Raw genomic sequence first — 18,012 nt, 5'->3', positions numbered from 1 at the left:
GGTTTGCAGCCACCGCACAGTTGTCCCTCCCAAAGATGTAAATCTAAAAATGGCTAGCAAATACTTCGTTTCATTTTTAACTTCAATAATGCCTCCTGTCCTAACAGCAGGACGGTCAGCACAGACTGCTGTGGAGCTGAACATTGTTCAAGGGAAGCCCACAAAGCTTTGTTATACAATTTAGTGAAGGTCCCACAAGGACAAGTGGAGCATTTCCATTTGATGATGTAGTCTTTTTTTAAAAGCAAAACATGTTTTTAACAGTGTTTGGAGATCAGTGGTCGTCTATGGCACAGAGTAATAAGCCACGTTCAGGGCCTGGAAATAGACGACATTGGTTTTGGTCTTTTCATAGGATTTGTTAACTGCATGTCGATCAACATCTGGTAGACATGTACACCACGGCTATGGGGAGATGTGTCTTAAATCTGCTGCTGGCAACAACCAAGTATATCCTGTGAGCTTTATCAGCTTCCTACATGTGGGGAGAAGCACACAGTGTAAAAACTGTCTCTGAAAGCTTGGGTATCTCTCTGTAGTAGTAATTTCTCTGTCATAATGTAAGTTTAAAGTGGTTTCCTGTTTCATTCCTGGTCTGAGTTGCGTTCATGTTGGCTTAATTACACAACAGATACATTATAAGGTGTTGTCAATTCATGCACCATGCTTTTGAAAGGTGAGAAGAGAGCTAATCTAACTAGAAAAGTAGAGTGCAGATCTCCACCAGGCAGGGCCACAGCCACTCGAGCTGATCACGGCTACCACAGACAATTCCTGTATTTCCAGCAGACATGCCACAGTGAGTTTCAGTGAGTGAGATAGGGTGTAATTATGAGGATGAATGTATATTTAATAACAGTCACAAATATTTGATCTATGTCATTTGTAAATTGACTTAACTTTGCCTGTGGGCTACAGAACAACACAACAGGAAATAACAAGCACGATCAAGTGCCAGAAGTACATGAGACAGATAATACGTTAAAAAGAAACACACACTGCCTACTCTATTGCTTTACAGCATTTTTTAATGACCTAACTGCATGTGAATGAAAATAACCAATCAGAGTCGAGGAGTCTCTAACGCAGCTGTCAATCATGCTGCTCATGAACTGCAGTCAAACTGTCAAACTAGTTAGCGCTGATCAAATATGAATCAAGATTCTGTTACTGCATTGCCTATTTCTCACCTCAGATGTTTTCAGAAACATACTTTACTGTACTGTTTAGCTGCGGAATGGGAAAGTTTGTCAGCCGCCAAGGATACAACTGACTGGAGTACTTAGCTCCGCCCTTTCAGCCAGACAGCTGGTGGCAGATGGCAGCAAAGATAACAAAAGTAGTGATTTAATCATAATTGAAGGAATCTCTTGCACTTCAGCCCCTCAACAAGCGAAGGTCGGTGCTCACAGAAAGGACGAACTGCAACAAACAGATCAATGAGCCACTTCACAAGGACTGCACCAAACGAAAATACTAGAGCACACGACTCACTTTAATGTTTAATACGGTGCAAAACAGCATTTCGACACGCACTGTGTGTTAATCAGAGCCAAAATTGAGTCAGAGATTTGTTCATCTTGTAACCTGCCTAACTTAAGTGGATCATGACATATGAGATATAGCATTAATCAGTTGCTCCGGTTCAAAACGAGACCAAACTTTTCTACAGATGTTAGTTAGTGAATCACGACGAAAGCCATAATGTGGCCGACTTGTTGTTGTTAGCCGAACCTGTTTGTGGAAAATTTGTAGCCTCTACCAGCCGGTTAAGAGGAGTAAGCAATCAGCAGTTAACGACGATATGAAGCCGTCAATAAAACAGGTATTTCTCCAGCCAAAACACGAGAGGTGCTTGTTTGCGAGCTGTTGACAGACAGATCCACACACACACACACACAACCAAATACAGAATCCCCTCCAGGCTCACGTGGCAGAGATAATCACCAATCAAATTCTCCTTATGGCAAGTCATGATATCTAGTATGCAACACTGAGCAACATTTTATAACCGTTGTGTCACACTGAAGGAACACGGAAGAAAACTGTGATAGAACAACAGCTATTTGTCTTCTTAGAACAACAGCTTCATGTCACTAAATACTTTCAGGCTCAGTCAGATAAAGTGCTGGGACAACTAATCCCTTCTTAAAGGAACAACTCGACATTTTGGGGAAATATGCTTCATAGTTTTCTTGCTGAGAGTTAGATGAGATAACTGATACCACTCTCTATGTCTTTCAGATAAATGTGAATCTAGAGCCAGGAAAGGATTAGCTTTGCTTAGCATAGAGACTAACAAAATATGCCTCGCAGCACATCTAAAGCTCTGGTAAAATGTTGTATCTCTTTTGTTTAATTTGTACATTAAGCTATCACAACTTCATCTCTCTACTCGAACTAATGCTGTGTTCAATTTAATATGCTAGAATGAGCTGAAAATGTAAATATTTAACCAGGGCTGTAGACAATATAACACGCTAACATTGAATTTCCTCAGATAAGATCAACAAATTGCTCTTCCACTTTGTTGCTTTGTCAAAAGAAAGACTGACAGATGTAACATCTTGCTTAGCTGATCGGCTTTGTGTCATTGCAGTTTAGTCCCTCTGATATTAGACTTTATTGACAGAATGTAAAATTAAACTTTGGACAACATGCCACCCAATAAAACTTGGAAGGAGAAAGCTCAGTTTAAAATAGAGTCAATCTCGCTGAGAAGCTTCGACAGTAAACAACCACCATAAGAGGGAAAACTCCAGAGTCCTGAATACAGATGTGCTGTTTAAACTGCATTGGCTCCAAGACAAGTATTTATGGTATCATTGCATGCTTTCACTAGAGTTCATACGAGTTAACACACTGACAGCCTCTTGCTGCCAACATTCTCTCTGGCAGCTAAGGTGATGTTGGGTAAGCTCTTTCTTAAAGTTGCTTCATAACCAGTGTTGCACAGTTTCACTCCCAGTCAATGCCAGCATAAACAGGCAGGTCCTGGCACAGGTAGGGGAAATATTTCTGGCTGTTTACAATAATCAGGGGCCTGTTTTGGCAGCACTTTCACATAACAGTTTACAGCCAAGCTATGAGCCACCTGTAGCTACATTTGCTTCCTTGGTTTCTCAGTCTAATTGTTATGAATACTTCTCTATAATGTTGGCAGACGACCCAGGCAAGTATTTGATCCCTCAGCCCTGCAGCCTGAGAGCTGTAAGAGAAACTGGACCATAGTGTTGCATGGTATACCGGTACTAAAACAGTACCGCGGTACTAGAGTATTCCAAACGGTACTATGCTGCATTTGGAAAATACCGGTACTTTTTAAATTGATTCAATTCATTAATTTATTTAATTCATTTATGCACACAAACGCCTTCCTTGTTCCTACTGGAGCACAGACTGCACAAGTGGTGTGTATGACAACACCTGTATCAACATTCGCAGCTGGCACATGTGAAAAAAGGCAAGAGAAAGTCTGCCTCGCAAAGGGAGACATCACGAGACAACACAAACGTGGTGAAACATTTGAGCAACCAAACCGTGACGTCCGTACCGAGGTACTTACCGAACCATGATTTTTTTTTGGTACCGTTACACCCTTACTATTTATTGTTCTAAAGGTTTGTATCCAAAAGGAGTTTTCCTTAGGAAAAAGTACCGAAAAGTATTGAAATTCATATTGGTATCGGTGACAACACTACTGGACCACTGCCTCAGTAAAATTATTCGAAATACCTGATGATTAAGCCAACGAAAGGAGACATAAATTGAGTTGTACTTGTGTATATCAAAATCATGAATGCCTTTCTTATTGCCTCATATCATAGAACAACAACCCATACATCATCCTTGGCCTTATTTCTTAATATTCTTATCCTTCCATCGCATTTTTTTGGCATGCTACTTGTCCTGCAGTGTTGCCAACACATTCACAAAACATGTGGAATGATCAGGAATGACTTTCTCAGAGATCAACCAAGTTGTTTTCACAAAAATCAGAAAAAAAATGCAATAAATTTGCCCATAGAAAATAATGGGAAATCGACATGAACAGAGCTCAAAACCACTCTACTTTGGTGCCATACCAAATCACCACACTTTGAATTAGAAAAATGATTTTTAAACTGCTCACAAGATTCGGGACTTTACTGGGCCTAATGGGCATTTACATGACTAGTACAGTTTTCACAAAATGGCAGTTTAGATTTCAAGAAGTCAAAATTTCTTGCTAAATCTTCTAGTAATTACTATGTCTACAGCAGGAGTGCTGTGATATACCGGTGTTAAAAAATCAAACATTGATATCATGTTAATAATATACATATTGATAATGTAAATAATCCAGCACCTCTTAAATCATTTCCCTTTGTTTTTGTTCTTGCTTTGTTTCCCTCTATTAACATCTATCTGGTCGCTTTTTCGCCATACATTCAGTACAGTTGCTCTTTTTGTACAGTTTTGTACAGTTATGGTTGCGGACTCTCTCCACCTCCCTACATTCATGTTTTAAGTGTTATTAATTTGCAAAAAAAATGCGACAAAGTGCACAGTAAACAAAGTTAAAACTTAATTTGACTTAAATTGGGACATGTGTATCCACTGGGCCATGATCAAGCAGGGCTACAAAAGTAAGAGTGAAAGGACATTAGGTATAATATGACTATTCAATTTTACCACATTTTTAATTTACAAACAGGGCATATTTTTAATTTGAGGGGCATTTTTTAATTTAAATTTCTACAGATTGTGATAACATGGTTACTGTGAACTCTTTTAGCCACAACAATCATACAGTATCGCTGCCTCTTGCAGCCAGGAGCTGCAGTGGGTGAGACTTGATCAGACCTTTGAGCCCCATAATAGGTAAATTAGAAAAGCATTTATTATTATATTGTTGCATTTCATTAACAGGAGCACCTGTATATGGGCAGGTGTTTCATTAAGGTATTTCCTCACCACTAAGTTCTTCATAAGATGCCTGTGAGCATCAGGCTGAGGTGCTTATAAGCAGAAACCTCAGCTGTACTCTGGACTTCCTGAGGTCATGTTCTCCAGCTGTGGGCTCTTTAGTCTCTGACTGGATCTGCACCAGACAGACAAAGTAGATGGCCAGAAGCGCCTCGCTCTCTAAGCTTAGAGCAGCAGGTCATATCAGCCACTGCTATCAAGCAGCATATGGACCGCCTTATAAACAAGAAATCCCACTAAATTGTTAGGGGAAAGTACTTTATTCTTTGATGTTGGGTCTCTAAAACAATCCTGATGATTAGCATTATTACTAGACCGTGCAGTCATGCGGAGGAGGCCCGCTGTGACTGCTAAGTCATCCAGAAAAATACAAGGAGCAGAGCAGATATGAAGCTCAGCTGTGACGCATTTTATTTTACAAAAGGATGAAATGTTTATCTAAGGACTGTATCAAAGCACTTTCTCTGATTTAAACAAGAGAAATTAAACTCATTTATATGTATTAATTTTAAACATTTTCTTTATAAATTGTGAAGACTGTATTCATCGAACAAGATCAGACACTGATTACAAAATGTGCAGCACAGAATCAAAAAAAAAAAAAAAATAAGACGGAGAACTTAAAATCTGGGTAAAACAACAAAACCTGGAAAAAATAAAATAGATTTCATAGGGCCCTATACTGGGACTCTGCACATTTAGTGCTCAAACACTTTTAGATGGCAGATTTTCCTTTATGTTTATAAACTGAGGCATATTGGATGCATTCAGTATAAACCACCAGACTGTCAGTGGTGCACAAAGCAGGGCTTGACGCTAACTTTTTTCCCAAGGAGCACATGTGCTCCTAAGTTGAAAAAGTAAGGAGTGCACGAAGAACTTTAGGGGCACAATGTAAATTGATAGATAGACATTTAGAATAGACATTTACAAGCAAAATTATTTAATGAATTTGTATACAAAATGTACAGAAAGGTAAAATCATCAAGTTTTGAAAAAGTATTGCAATTTAATTTTGTCTTTAATGTTATCTTATATATATTATCTTATTATGATTATCTTACATAATGTTATTACTATCCTAAAACATTCTCCAGGTCCTCTGAAACTCTGCAGGACTTATTTCCACCCTGCCCAGCAGCTGCGGGGAGAGGGGAGAGGTCTTCCCCAGAGGTCCGCCGCTAAACCTGGTCCGTCTCCTCCACACTTTGACTGATTTCCACGCTGCCAACAGTGGGACTTATATTCATTGTGCTGACAGTGGCTTGGAAAACTGCCCATAACCGTGTCACATGGGGAAAAGGGAAGAGGGAAGGCGGCTGAAGTTCCTCCAACATTTGCGGTTAGATTATCATATTTTTTTATTGACAAAAAAATGTGCCCCTAAATATTTTTTACAGTTCGCACACACCTATTTTTAGTCGCAAATGCGGGTGAAACGCTCGCACTGTCGAGCCCTGCTGAAAGCCTCCCTCCTTTTGTTAAGGTCTCTTTCCCAAGCCAAAATAGAGCATCTCCCTGGTGTACCATAAAACCTGGTGGGCTCATATCCTGCCAGAAAACCTCCTCAAAGGAAATCACTTAACATTACAAGCCCTGAATGTTTCTTCTCTCTGCTTTCTGCTCCCACAACCACTTCAACTGATTTGACGTCATTCCTCTCCCTGTGTGTCCTGAATGTTTTTACGATGATGTGTCTAAAATTTAAAAAAAGCAACATGTCAAGTGAAATGTTCACTTAGTGGCAGAACAGGAGGTTTTTATATTCAAGCTACAATCGGAGACACGGTCATTTTAATACTTGTGTGTCATTATTCCTTTTCTTTTTTTGCATTTGGTGTTGTTTTTTCTCTATATGTTGTCATAGTGACGACAGTATTTGCTAAGTGTTTTGGTAAATCCAAACAAAAATATAATTTTAAAAAGATTTAGTGACATATATTTCATGCAAGCATGATAAATGTAGGACCGCTATGCAACAGGTGAGTGAAAACTTTCATAAAGATCAAGAATATCAAGTGCAACTAGTGTCTGTTATTACGCAACACTGTTAATGTACACTTTCCCTTTAAAACAGACTCAAGTCAGTCAGTTGTATTTGTGAATCTCAATTACAAATTTGGTAAGGTGGGGTAAGGTAAGGTGAAAAAAACCTCACAATAATCAGAAGAGTAATCTCATCACGCTATATGATAACATCTGTTAGAGTGTATAGAATTCACACATCAGGTTAATGCAAATGATGTCACTGCGTAATGGAAAGTCAAACCAATGCTGGTTATTTTCCACTGGCATTCTCAGAAATCAGTGGAGGTGAATTTGACCATTGTCATGTCATTATTTTGAATTCTTAACTTAACGACACCCATGATAGGACTGAAGGATAAATAATGACTCCTATTGTTAAAAGAAATAAATGCACTTTCACTTTCCAACACCCTCACTTTCTACCAGCTCACACTCACACTACCTGAAACCTCTCTTCACTGACAATCAGCAAATATAAGGCTGCAACTATCAATTATTTTCATCACTGATTTATCGGCTAATTATTTCCTCAATTTGTCAATCAATCGTTTATTATATAAAGTCACAGAAAACAGAGAAAAACACCCGTCAGACCAAAAGGTGACGTCTTCAAATAACGCAGACAAAAACACAAAAGATACTGTCACATAAGACAAAGAAATTAACTGACAAATGATGCAGCTTTGATTAGTCAATTAAACAATTCTGATCACTGATTAATTGTTCAAATCATTTTTGAGCATCAGCTCTGTGGGTCCAGTTTCTTAATGTGAGGATTTTCTGCTTCACTGAGTTTTCATGACTTTGGGGGGCTGTTAGTTTAACAAAACAAGCAATATAACGACATCACCGGGCTGTGGGAACTTGTGATGATTTTTCACTATCTTTTTTATCTAAAGATCAATCAATCAATTTTATTTATTATTATTTATTTATTTATAAAGCCCAAATTTTACAAATCACAATTTGCCTCACAGGGCTTTACAGCATACGACATCCCTCTGTCCTTAGGACCCTCACAGCGGATAAGGAAAAACTCCTCCCCAAAAAAACCCCTTTAACAGGGGAAAAAAAAGGGATCAATGGATTAATCATAACAAAACCAAAACAACCAGTCAGATTGCTCCTTAATGAAAACAGTGGTAGCTGCAGGTCTAACTTGTTCACACAGCTCAAAGCACAAGTCACTGCTGACTCATGAGCACTTTCTGAGAAAGAGAGGCCGCCTGCATCAAGTCTGTCATTGTCTATGCTGTAATTTTATTATGTCAGTCTATTCTGATCACACAGCGTCTATTGCACATCTGTCTGTCGGTCCTGGGAGAGTGAACCTGTGTCAGTTGCTCTTTCCCTGTGAAAGGGGTGTTTTAGGGAGGCAAGTTTTTCCTTATCCACTGTGAGGGTCCAAATACAGAGGGTGTCGTATGTTGTAAAGCCCTCTGGAGCAAAGTGTGATTTGTGATACTGGGCTGTAAATGAAATTGAATGATTTGAATTGACAGAAGAAGGGAACAGGGGAAAGCACCCAATGCCAAGATTCCTAATACTCGCCATTCAGGAACATGACCTTATAACCTTTAATATCACCAAAGAGCTTTGACACACTTCCTTTCTCTTTCATTGTGTGTGGGAGGTACAGTGCAGTAATAGAGGACAGAGAGTGGATCTTTAGGATTGCTGAGTCATTTGGGAAAACAGCTGTGGCTGCTCAGTATGAACTATTATCTGTCTGTACAGGCAGGACTCAGCAGCGTGTTTTGTCTTTTCTGTTCATCTGCCTCCCAGGAGTCTCTCCACTGACTTGTGTTAGCCTACAGATATTTCAGGTCTTTAGGTTTTCTTACACCTTAACTCTCTGTGCTGTGCTGTGCTGTGCTGTGCTGTGCTGTGCTGTGCTGTGCTGTGCTGTGCTGTGGTCATGATTCTCCTCACCTTGTTGGTAATAGCTACTGCATTACGTTGGTTAGGATGAACTGAGCAGAGCTGCTTTTTATGATTCCCTGATGTCGGCTCTGTGAAATCTGGACGGCTTTCATCACTCAGATTCTGTCAAGCAAAACTTAAACACACAGGAAATGTCACAGCTGCACTAACATACCCCTCATGACGTGTTTTTCTGGTGTGAACACCTCACCTGTGCATGCAGGTCTGATAATATCACAAAGGACAAAGAACAAAGGAAGAGCGCGGCCCGTTGGGACAGCGCCTTTTTAGCCAGTTAGAAAGCAACTATGCTTCTGTCATTCGTCACGCTCAAACTCAAACTTTAAACCTCAGAGTGGAGACAATCACAGTTTAGAAATTTACAACATGTAAATACACTGGCTCTTTTTTTATTTTTCTTCAACCATGCTATTTTTAGTTTGAACTAAACATATTATTGGAAAGCTGATTCACCGGCTTATCAGTTGGCGCCAGTATCAGCTGTCAGACTGTGTTCACAGCTAACACAGGAGTCCAAAGTGTGTCCGCTCTATCCGGGCGATTGGAACAGTATATTTTTTATTGTTCCTGTCACAAATCAACAAAAATGTAGAGGAAAAACAAGACAAACGCTTTTCCTGACTGAGTAAGACCCACTGTGAAGTCACTGAGTGCATATTTACAGAATCAGCTTCATACAGACCAACATTTCAACTTGACTATTTAGCTATTTTTAACTCTGAAGTTGTCATGATTGACTCTGACTCAATCTAATAGCCCTCATAAAATACATGTAACCTGTGTTGACCACACTGAGCTGTAATCTCAGTAATTTAAGAAAATATAATAATTTTACAAATGTCTTTTTCCTCAGTATGTGAAACAAGTGACATTGTAAATACAAGGTGTTAAAATTTAAACTGCATCTATTTATTTGTGGCGCCCCCCAATACATCAACATCTGCCACCACAGTCTGATTTTCTATTTTTGGAGCTGGACCGCACATTGGGAGCAATGTTGAAATTAGGGCTGCCCCACACTAAGAATTTTTCTAACCGTCAAATAGTCATCCTTAAGGGCCATTAGTCAACCAGTCGCGCCCATGTTTACGATGTTAATGTAATTAATAAATTATCCATTATCCACCTGCCTACTCAAACTCCACAAACTGCTGCAGAGGAAATAAAGAATTACCAGTGAAGAGCTGAATGAAGACCTGCTGTGTGTTCCAAAACCCATACCACCATACTATATAATATGCCAGAACAAGATTAATTATGTCCTTAATACATAGTATGTGAAATGCAGTATGCCAAAAATACCAGGATGTTCTACTACATCTGGTTGTATTTTCTAGTATGCAGGCCAGCATGCTTTTCTGGTTGTTCTGACCCACAATCCTCTGCACAGCAGAAGATTTGTCACATTGACTGACTGAGCTGCCAACAGATCACCGCTTGTTGACAGCTGATAGACAGCGAATTAAAGTACGTGGTGACCGGTCTACTAGTAACAGTAGGAATATTAATCGTTTAAATGAACAACATTATCATAAAGATTACCATATGTCAGAATCTACCTTCTATGCAGTTATAACTTTTTAGTTAAAACTATACACACATTGCAAATTAACAACAGCAGAGCTCTGCAGGTTGACCTCTGTCTCTGGCAAACTCAGTAAGTGGCGTTTATCTATCTAACTATCCCTTTCATGTTTGCGTTGATGTGTGTTTGTACCAAACTTAATTGTTAGCAGACACCTGTGTCGGTTCAGTCATCAAATTATTATCAGATTTACACAGGAGGGGTCACAGGGGCGTGATGAATACTGGAGGTTGTGTGGCAGATCAATGGCAGACCACTTTCATATTGATGATGTTCAGATTTACCTGCATGATGAAAAAATAAGTGGGGACTACTTTCCTCTGAAGCTGTCAGAATATGTGCCCATTCCTTGATTATCCAGTAAGTTTATATATTCCTTTAGTCCGCAAAGGTCCACCAATCAAAAGTGTTTTTCATAGAAACTAATCCAAGTTATGGATATCATAACATGACACATGATATGTTATTTGAAGCCTAATTTTTATACAAATAATATTCATATTGGCTCAAATAAACAACTCGACCATATTTTCCATCTTTGCTGAGCAACAGTTTTGTCTAAAAGGAATTAAAGACCTGTCCCATATACATGCCTGTCCCTAATATAAACCTGTTGGGTTCAGTGATTTACGCAAATAATAGCCACTGTATGGATTATATCACCTTTTCCTTAAGACTGCAATTAATGTGTAAAATACTGGAAAAAATGGTCAGTATACATAAAAGAATGTAATGTTGAAAAACCCTGTGCTGACTCTTACCAACCTTTGCCCCCTGAAAACACAGGTAAAAATAAAGTTTAAAAACGAAATAAATAAACTACATCAGTTGCAGTTAAATTGGAAAAAATAATTAAATTCTAAAATGTATTATTCATTATTTATTATCGTAACTGTTCAAACAGTATGTGAGTAATAAAAGGATATTTTGCTTTGATGTTTGTCTGGTAAGATACTCAATACATGTTTTTCTGGGGATCTAACACTTTAATATAACCTGTATTTCTTAAAATATTAATATCTAATCACCTCCAACGTTGAGCTTCTAGGCACATAAACAGTGTTAAGCTGTACAGGGTTTATTGGTGCAGCAGACAAGTGCTTATGTGGGGCCGGGGTGTGGAGGGAGGGACTAAATTGATCAAGATGATTACATAATTCCCTTCAACATGTCGTGCATTACAAGACAATAGCTATCATTAAAGCCTCTTTTTAACTGGTGAAATTAAGAAAAACGACCTCACAATCACTCACAGGTGTTTGCATAAGTGTAGAATAATACGAGGCTGTATTTCAGGCCGACAGAACATCCTGCAACTTTTTTTTTTTTTTTGGTAACCAAAACATGCCAGAGACGCAACAGCCCCATTTATATTCTCACAACTGACAGGCCTCATCAGCTGTTTACCTGTCATATCAAGACAACAAACAACAACACTCACCTTCAGTTCAAAATAGACTTCAAAACATTGAATATGTGTCTTGTCCGTCGCCTCTTCCTCCTCCTCTGTCTCATAAGTCCTCCTTCAGTCCGAGAGTCCTACTGATCGTACCCTGCCTCCATTACGCACTGTAAGGCTGCCTCTGTTTAAAAGCTGGACCGTCGCCTTTAACCGAGGAGAAATCAACTTTGAGCAGCGAGCAGCTCAACTTTTAACACCGTAACAAAAAGTAGGTGAGGCTTACTTCCCTGTTGTGCACTATGTGTCAGTAACGGAGGAGCGCGCGCTACTTCCTGTCCTCACGTTCAAGTTTACACATGACCGAGACACAGAGTCATCCGGACAGCATGGGGGCTGCTACTGTATCATGATGATGTAGGCTCCTACACACACTTTGCACGTTGGGGCGGTCACACACTCACACTCATACTCACACACAGCAGGGTGAGCTACAATATGCTTGGGTACAGATGTGCACCCTTTTTATTCACATCTGTCTGCACTGTGGTCTGTTTCTCATCACTATCAGGACTACACATAACTCACTCTGTGGCCTTTACCCTCTCAGAAATTCAGCAATATATTAAAAACATAATATAGAGTGAATATATTTGGTATGTATCTGCCGCCGTTGAAACAGAAACTATAACCAAGCCCAGCAGGCTTGGTGAACTTCCACAGAAGGAGACGTGGGCGGAGTGACGTTGAGTCATTTCAGCAGACGCTGTAACTTCCAGTAAGTCTGAAATCAGACATATGATACCATATCTGCACATGGCAGTGCCAGCAAAGCGGATACTCTCCCAACGGCACATATTTGTCGGAAAATCAGCAGACTTGCGGAGAAAGTTTGGCAGTTCTCGGGATTTTACCTCTCTGACAGATATATGGCGTGGCAGTAAGCTGACCTGTGGGGTGGAGGGGGACCATGAAATCCACGGAAACATTCCCAGTCATGTGTGTGTGCTATTGTGTGTATGCACATATTTGTGATGTGTTATTGTGTTTGTTATAAAAATGCACCCGTTTATGTTTTATAATTGTTGTTGTTTGCACTTTAACCGAATGTTGTGTTCACTCATTCGTGGTGTGTGTTTGTGTTAATTGTTGTAACACTGTTTACAGCAGACATTAATGTAACTTTTCAGTGTTTCCCATGTAGAGCCAGCAGGGGGCGCTCCTGTATTAAATGTTTCAGTTCAGGTGCTGCTTTGCTGTTTTTCTGAGGGTGCCACACAGAGGGAGGGGACGGCACCAAGATCGCGCCCCCCCACTTTTATTTATTCATACATTAGAAATATCTAATATAAGAGAAATAGGGGAGTGGAGTGTGTGTGGAGAGTATTAGAGGAAATTAAAAGGCAGACACCATCCAGGTCACCTTACAAAAACATTTTATTTGTTGTAGTAGTAGCCTAGTATTTTAATTTAATTAATTTGTTTATTTTATTACATGAAATATAAGGGAAATGATGGAGTAAGGTGTGTGTGGAGAGTATTAGAGAAAGACAAAATGAGAAGAGCGCCAGGTTGCCATACAAAAACAACAAGAGGACGAAATTTACAATTTTGCACATACTGTATTCTTTTATTGTTTGATTTCTTTTTGTGTGTGTTGTTAGCTCTTGTTCTGGTTAGCAATACAGAAAATTAATGTAAGTAAAAGATGCTACGAATAATAATAGTAATATTATTTATTTATTTATAGAGGGGGCCGCAGGGGAAGATTGCATAGGACGCTAAATTTTCTAGGTGCGGCACTGTGTTGTAAATGTGTGTTGTGTTTTATAGCAGTGTACATAGTTCACACCTTGTTTCATTGTCATATTGCACTTGGTAATTTTAAAATCCCATCAGCTGAATTTTTAGATTTTATTTAATTTAAAATCCATTTTAGAGAAAACTACTTTTTGAGATAAAAATTAAAAAATCTCCTTTTCAACAGTGTCCTGGTCAAAACAGGCAGCAGCACATACAATTTCAGAACCACAGCACGAGTATAACAAAGATCAGCTTATCATATCCTGGATCACATAGAGGCAAACAGCTCAGTCAAAGTGTCTGTAAGCTGATGCACCATCCTCCAAGTCCTCCACTCTCATTGATAAAAACACTTTAAGAGACCAGCAGCTCACCAAGACAGAAAAATATCTGCAGCAAATTCATGGCTGCAGTCTTAGTTTAGATGTCTTAAAGCCCTTTGACCAATTATAAGATGAGGTAAGGGGCTTAAGGATTAACGCTGTATCCTGTTTGTGAGTTCAGTAAATAAAATCACATCACTTTGGCTATATCTGTGTATGTGGTGATGAAGTTTACAGCACAATAAATACCACAGTAACTTCAGCTAACAGTAGAGTTATCTGTTGGAGTCTGATCTGAGTAGATTCATGGGACAGTGTGGTCATTCATCTGGTTTTAAATTTTCTTGGACTGGCCACATGAGGGAGGTATAGACCTGCATTAAAGCCTCCTCTTTTTTTTTAAAATGGCCTGTTTGAAATTAGGTGCCATCATAGCAAAATCACACACGATCATCTGCAGACTACCCAACATGAAGAAAACTAATTTAACATGAAGACTTTCATGTTAACGCCTTCATCTGTTTCTATCGACATCAGATTGTGCTGCTGTTCTCACAGTGACACGTCTGTTTCAGTTGCTCCTAAACAGCAATCTGTTTATTCTCCCATGTACCTATTTACTATTTATTTATTCAGTGATCACGTTTAAGTAGTGTGGGAGGGGGCAGGCCAAGATATTAACCGGGACATTCCACCTGTCAAACCCAATTTCCTGAGAGTTTTGACTGACCTGTCCAACACAGAAACAATGCAGCTGCACAGATTTGATCATTTCCTCTTTATCAACCTGAGTAGTTTCCATTGTGCCATTGTTTTCCTCTCTCGATCCAGATCTCAGATTAGTTTATTTATCTGGCTTGAAGCTGCAGACTTCATCTGATGATGGTGATTCACTTTTTCCATGTTGTCTCCTTAGATCTTACACCACTCGGTTTAAAATCGCCCAATGTTGCAGGGCCAATGGACTCAGTCCCAGTTACCATTAAGATCGGACTCTTTAGTATTCAGGCCAATATTTGTGATGACAGCAACGCCGTCCAAGAGGGAGCCACTATCTAATGTTAAATGACATTGATCCCATTCTCTAAAAGCAGACTGCAGTGGTTGTGCTTTCTCTGTTACAATGTGCAGCACTTCCTCCATCAAGGACAAGAGTTTGAGGATACTGTGTAAAAGCTTTCAGTTCAAGAAATGCAGGTTCTTTTCTTCTTATATTAACATCTGCTGCTCAGGTTTGGTGTTGAAACATATTCTTCAGCTGCTTGTGTTATACTTTGCTGCATTTCCACTCCCTGTGCAGGTCCACCATCACTTTCGGGGTCCTCTTAGGTAAAGGGCCCTTACTGCAGCTTTGCAACATCTGGAACCAATACAGCTGTGCTGGCTATCGGTGGGACCAGGGGGCTTGGAGGTTGTAGGCAGGGTTGGGGGGGTGGTGAGGGCTTGGGCTAGTTGCTGCTTTGGCCCTGGGGGTCCATGTGTCCCTGACTTCAAAATAGACTTGATTGCTAACAGCTGGCAGTCCTAACTCACCCGGTGTCAGAGCTCTCCTCTGATGTCAACCTTGTCAGTATCAAGGCCCGGACAATGGAGGACCAGCAGCACGGCAAAGGTAGAGAGGACTGTGTCCATGTGAAATGAGATCAGAGAACGACCTTTTCTTTATGAAGGTTGTTACCATAAATAACTTTGTCAGTTTTTGTCAAGCAGCCCAGTCGCTATTAAAATGTTAGGATTATACATTTCTACAAACTACAGATAGGTTACATTTGTATGTTTCATACGTTTCATAGCCACATTTCTAAAGTGGTGTAGTTCAGACATTTGAATATGAGCTGAGTTTCTCATCAGGAGGTGTGGATGGTGGATGGTGGATGGTGTGAGGCCTAGGTGAGACGGACCACTCTATGAGTCTTTTCCAGCCATGTTTGTGTGACAAAAACAGTATTTTAAGCCAAAGTGTGATGTTTTTCTAAACCGAACCAAGCAGTTATTGTACCTGCGCTTAACCACAGCATTGCCTCAACATAACACTAAAAACTGAAACATAAAGGAAGGTAAAGTTTCAACATATTGCTACACATAAAATATACAAATTTCACATATTTGTGGTTTGCAAATGTACAACGCCAACATCTATTCTGGCGACTGTGTTGCAACAGGGCACCTCTAACTCAGGCTGTACATGAACACGATATTTATGTAGAGTGCACGCAGAAAAAATATTCTTTAATCACAATCACCACAGAAGAAATGCATAAATACTGAACACATCCATGAGCTCGATGCAGTGACTAAAAACTTTCCACTGTCATTAAACACCTTTGACATCATCAGATCATAAAAACCATACTATACGACCATTTATCCCTATAACCTTTACTATCTATAAACCCAACTATGTAAAGCTAATTAATTTGATAATTAACATGTATATCTTTTAATTATTGCAAAATGTACTTTCACTATCAGTTTTTATTAGAGCAGTGTTGCGATGAGGAAAGTGTGGCAGGGATGTGTGGTGCTATTCACTGCCACAGTATGAGTAAATAGGACAGCAGCTCATTAGCATCTTTTATTATCCAATTACAAACTCTGCTCGCCTAATTACCTCCAATCAGCAGGGAGACGAAAATGATTGACTTCCTGGAGGACAGAAATCACTCAGGACAAAAAGGACAAACAGGTTTTCAGTCACTTACTGGATGGAAAGTAACTCAGAAACATGAAAGGCAGGAGTTACTGTTTCTGCGCTTTGGTTCAGTTATCACAAAACAGGTTCATCAAACTGTGGAGGTAAATCTTTTTCATTTGTTGCAATGTACAAAAACATGAAAAACTCCAGCTGGTGTATTCAATACTACGTGTCTTACCTGTGGTGTGAAATTAGGATTTATGATACAAATAAGCCTCTCCTCATGTACCAATGTCACATTTCCACATGGTCTATTCTACCTTTGCAAGGTTATGTTGTTCTGTAGATTATGTCATTGAGTTTGTGACAGGGAAAGATAGGAAGTAATTTTTAAACAGCTGCAGAAATGATTATCCTTCATCAGAGGATGAAGGGCAGCTGCAGCACAAGGTTGTGCTTATAACAGAGCTATGCATCATTATTAGACAATTAATTACTCTGTCATCAACACCACCAGCGTTACTGTTCTGCTGGGATTCAGTCGCAGATGTTTTGAACTCCGCTTTTGACACCACAATCCATAACTGGGGATCCTGTTTCAGGCCTCGCCTAAACTTTCACTTCTTCCTCCAGAGTTTCTCGGATTTACTTCTTCTCTCGGTTAGTTTTGAGGCTTTGAAAGATGTCAGGAAAGGCCAGAAATAGCGCGGGGTGGGCCGCTGGGACGGGCAGTTGTTTACAGACAGTGACAGGGATGAAGGACCTCTGTGCTCTGGTGCTGGGCCTGAAGCCTCAGGGGTGTGCTAGCACTGCTTCTGTTGCTGTTCTGGACACGGCAACACACATAAAAACACACGCACACATGCAGGCCGGCAAATGTATGTGCACATAGACACACAAGACACGCACAGTATTGTCTGTTTTTATCTTTAATGCACACACATACACACACACACGGCTCCCTATGTAATCTTTCACCCCACAGATACGCAGGACACACAAGCTACAACTGCAGAAATGCTTGCTTCAAATCTAACAGCACACTTTCACATGAACCCACTGTTTTATTTTTTCACCCTGACGTTACCTGCTGAGTTTACAGGCTTCTATGCGAAGTCAAATCCAAAACCTTGTGATGTCGCCTTCGATTTAGCAATCAGTTTAAGTAACTGTGTTGACCTTAACATTGGGGTCAAGCCAGGCTCCACATACAGAGACATAAGGTAAGCACCACCATCCTGTCATTTGTGCACTCTGGTCAATTGCAGCCCCTCGACCGCTGAAATCAGAGAAGAAGAAAAAAAAAGAAAGAACCGCAGTGCAATAT

The 18,012-nt window shown here is 39.8% G+C and overlaps 1 protein-coding gene across 1 annotated transcript in view; it reads right to left on the bottom strand.

Moving 5' to 3' along the window:
* Positions 1-12,329, bottom strand: part of stat6 (signal transducer and activator of transcription 6, interleukin-4 induced) — a 36,456-nt gene extending 24,127 nt beyond the window's left edge. The window contains exon 1 of the mRNA XM_049581123.1: positions 11,967-12,329. The gene's annotated coding sequence lies outside the window, so the exon portion shown is untranslated. The remainder of the gene's footprint in view (positions 1-11,966) is intronic.
* Between the last annotated feature and the right edge of the window lie 5,683 nt (positions 12,330-18,012).

The sequence above is a fragment of the Epinephelus fuscoguttatus genome, linkage group LG7 (genome assembly GCF_011397635.1).
Source record: "Epinephelus fuscoguttatus linkage group LG7, E.fuscoguttatus.final_Chr_v1".
NCBI lineage: Eukaryota > Metazoa > Chordata > Actinopteri > Perciformes > Serranidae > Epinephelus > Epinephelus fuscoguttatus.
Note: the sequence above shows the minus strand (reverse complement) of the source record. Positions and strands in the feature narration are given on the sequence as shown.